Genomic DNA, 5,015 nt, shown 5'->3' with positions numbered 1-5,015 from the left:
TTTTAATATCAATAATCATATTCTCATTGTTAATTGTTGCTCCATTGTTGCTCCAAAATAATGGAAACACCTTAAAATTTCAAACAAATTTATTTCAATATGGAGTAGGACCGCCTTTTGGCAATAATTATAGCTTAAATTCTACGAGGTATGGACTCGTACAAAGTTTGACTTGTTTCTAAAGGAATTTTTGTCCATTCGTCAATAAACGATCTCCAGTTCTTGTAGTGATGATGGTTGAAGATATCGACTCCTTGCTTGCTTTTCTAAAATTCACCATAAATGTTCAATAATATTGAGATCTGGAGACTGTGGTGGACAGATAACATGTTCAACTTCCCTAGGATGTTCCTCGTGCCATTCAGTAACAACTTTAGCTGTGCGGATTGCTGCATTATCATCCTGAAAGATTGCGTTTCTCTCCGGAAATAGTTCCGCAACCATAGGATGAATTTGATCAGACAAAAAATGCTTAAATAGTATTGACTATTAATTCTGTCATGAAGGGAAACCATTGGGCCGGCGGATTTCCAAGATATAGCCCATCATATTCTCACAGATCCTTCCCCATGTTTAACAGCTGGAAGAAGGTAGTCTGTTTCAAGTGCTTCTTTTGGCTGTCTAGACACGTATATGTGGCCGGTCGTCGGAAATATGGTAAAGGATAACTCGTCCGAGAAAATAACATTCTTCCACTGCTCTAGTGACCATTTCTGTAGGTCTTTACTCCACTCTAAACGCTTTAAAACGTTTGTGTTTGAAAGTAATGGTTTTCTGATTGCAGCCCTTCCGTGAAATCCGGCTTTGTACAGCTCCCGGCGAACAGTTTTTGTGGAATCTGTGTTCTCGAGGTGGTCATTAAACTCTGCAGTAATTCGGGGCCTGTACTTTTGTGATCCTTTCTAAGAATTCGTGTATGAGTCCGACAGTCCCTCTTTGAAAGTTTTGGTTTTCTTCCAGAGTTTTGTTTCACCGAGGACGTTTTTCCCACTTTCTCAAAGGCTCTCATTACTTTCGAGACAGAACTTCTTGATACACCAAACATTTCAGCTGTTTCCGTTACACTAGTGCCTGCCGTACGAGCACCAATAATTTAATCGATTTGAAAGTCCTATAGATCAGTCATTTTAATGAATTTTAACTACCTTTTTCTAATGATATCTGAAAAGAAACAGCAATTTTAGCAAAAAATATTAAGCAACACTAATAATACATCAAAATACATAAAATAAACAAGCTTTTGACGGTTTTATAGATATTTCAAAATTATGTTGCTAGGTGTTTCCATTATTTTGCCCAACACCTGTACATATATGTATGTATGTATGACTGGGGTGAATGGAATGAAAGACAAAAGTTAACTGCGGCGAAATTCGGTGCCTTTACAAATATTAATAATATTAATATTAATATAGACGATAAGGTGGTGAGCTGGTAGAATTGTTAGCACGCCGGACAAAATGCTTAGCGGCTTTTCGTCTGTCTAAGCGGTTTGTCGTCCATTCTGAACTAAAATTCCGCTGAGGTCGATTTTATCTTTGATCCTTCCGCGGTCGATAACAGAAACACCAATTGAACAGAGAGTTTGATGTAATTGACTGACCCACTCTCATGAAATAGCTGGTTTTACGACAAAATTCGAAACCAGAATTAATATAGATGATCTTTCTCAATTTTTCTTCATAAAAATAAAGAATATTAATTAATTACAAACCCACTAAACACATAGATACATACTTATGCACTATTCCTCTAAACATTAAAACATATACACGCTATACCAACAAGGTTATACCAATTCGATTTGATATTGAACGATTAATGTGTAATTTTGTTGGTTGCACTTACCGATGTATGCTTTTATAATTTATAACTATCTATATGTTTATAAACATTGTATTAATCTTCAGTCGTAGTTTAAGAATTCTTAATACAACTTTTACTAAGCCCGAAGGGTATTTTACTTTTCTAAATGTCGTTCCTTCTCTTTACAAAAGCTCCTGCAATCTGTATACTCCCAGCTTTGTTCTCTGACCGGAAATAGAACGGTAAATAAACTGATTTTAAATTGTAACTATTATGAGGAGTGATGGTGTTGGTGTTGATGTTGGTGATGATAATAGTGGAGTTGTGAAGTTGTGGAGTTGTTGTTGTCGCTGATGGTGGTGGTGATGGTCATGGAGAAAAGATGGTGGTGAGCGTTTGTAAAGACAGGAGAAAAGCAAACGTAACGAAATGAAAACGAAAAGCAACAGGTGAGAGCAAGACTTCAAAGGATTCGTAAAAGCCACCGCCAATGATCATGAGATTATAATAAAGATGATGGTAACCATGGTAATGATGATGATGATGATGATGATGATGATGATGATGATGACAACGACGACGACGACAATGATAAAGATGATTATAAATGATGTGAAGAATATAAGAGAATACGTGACTTCGGGTCAAAATCTGTACACTCCTATATTTACTACTACTACTACTACTACTACTGCTACAACGACCGCCATCACTACTACTAGTGGTAGCTAGTCTCGAAAATAAGCGAAGATAATCTACAATTTACCAACATCCCTGCTGTGAAATTTAGCGTGATAAATTAAATTGGCTCATTTTGAATAGTTAAGAAAGAGTTAAAGCTAAATGCATCGATATAAGTGGTCATTCAGTCACTTGAAAACATTGCAGTCAACAACAATAATAATCTTGTATAAAAGTTGTTAAGATGGAGAAGCAAGACGAGGTAGTTATATAGATTTTTTTTTTCCCAAGGAACAGAAGCTGGCTTTGCCGATAAACAACAACACTACGAATAATAATAATAATAATAATAATAATAATAATAATAATAATAATAATAATAATAATAATAATAATAATAATGATAATAATAATAATATAATAATAATAATAATAATAATAATAATGATACTAATAATAATAATAATAATAATAATAATAAATAAATTAATACTAATAATGAAGAACCAGACTAAAAAAAAAAACAAGACTAGTCTGAAGAAAAAAATATCATACTCCTGGACCAAAATAAACCTGAGATATTTTTGAGAAGTATCTCTGAAGGAGGGAGGAAAATATATATGGGTCTATTTAGAAATGGTAGTGATATATATATATATATATATTTATAAAGTAACAGAGGAAAGTATTGATAGAATAACTCTCGATGGATGGACAGGTTGATAAATATATGTGAGGTATTCTATTCTAGTGACTCTGATACATACATACATACATACATATATACATACATACATACATGTATATATATATATAATATATATATATATATATATATATATATATATAATATATATATATATATATATCTATATATATATATATATATATATATATAATATATATATATATATATATATATATATATATATATATATATATATTATATATATATATAGATAGATAGATAGATAGATAGATAGATATAGATAGATAGATAGATAGATATATAGATAGATAGATAGATAGATAGATAGATATGTATATGTATATGTATACATATATGTATATATATATATATTTACATATACATATAAATTCAGGGACACACGCATAAAACAGACATATACGTATATTAATTTATATATATATATGCATATATATATATATATACATATAGACACACATACACATAATTCATACATACATATTCATATATATATATATATATATATATATATATATTATATATATATCTATATATACACACATACATTCATACATATTCACACACACACACACACACACATATATATATAATATATATATATATATATACACATAAATACAGACATTCACACAAAACAGATTTTTGTTTATCTACTACCATACAATACAAATTAACTAGCACGGGAAACAAACATACATACAGAAGTGCGTGCGCGCGCACACACACATGCACACACGCACACAAAAAACATGACTGTATATGTGTCAGTGTGTGCACATAATAGTATACCTACACGCGTGCATGTTGAATGACTCGTAAAATATAGTAATAGGTAACATCAATGCCATTTGTACATCGACAAGTAGTGAGATGATATATTCTTTTCTACTCTTGGTACAAGACCCGAAATTTTGGGGGAGTGGGCCAGTCGATTAGATCGACCCCAATACGCAACTGTACTTAATTTATCGACCCCGAAAAGATGAAAGGCAAAGTCGACCTCGGCGGAATTTGAACTTTGAACGTAATAACAGACGAAATACCTATTTCTTTACTACCCACAAGAGGCTAAACACAGAGAGAACAAACAAGGACAGACAAACGGATTAAGTCGATTATATCGAACCCAGTGTGTAACTTATTTAATCGACCCCGAAAGGATGAAAGGCAAAGTCGACCTTGGCGGAATTTGAACTCAGAACGTAGCGGCAGACGAAATAATGCGAAGCATTTCGCCCGGCGTGCTAACGTTTCTGCCAGCTCGCCGCCTTAGTGATATGATATATCGACAGATAAAGGGATGGATGTATGGATTGATGGATCGATGGATCGATGAATAGAGAGATTAATTTACAAACAGCGAATCAACAGGCAGTTATAAAAAGAAAAATACTTATATGGGTAAAGAGACAATTATTAATACATACGTATTTATTGTTATATGTTTATGTATATAGATGCATTGATAAATACATACATACATACATACTTTGTTTTTGATAATGAAACCCCAATGAAGGAGCCTTGGATCTAGGTTAGAAACCGGCTCTTTCTGTATTGGCAATAAATTTTGAAATAAAATTGAACAATCGCACACATACATACATATATACATACATATATAGAGACATACCTAAAACAAAATATACAAACCCGCACGTATACATACATACACACATACATACGTACACACATACGTACGTACATACATATATACATACATACATACATACATACATACATACATACATACATACATACATACATACATACATACATACATACATACATACATACA

This window comes from Octopus sinensis, linkage group LG9 (genome assembly GCF_006345805.1).
Source record: "Octopus sinensis linkage group LG9, ASM634580v1, whole genome shotgun sequence".
Lineage (NCBI taxonomy): Eukaryota > Metazoa > Mollusca > Cephalopoda > Octopoda > Octopodidae > Octopus > Octopus sinensis.
This window is presented reverse-complemented; position numbering follows the sequence as displayed.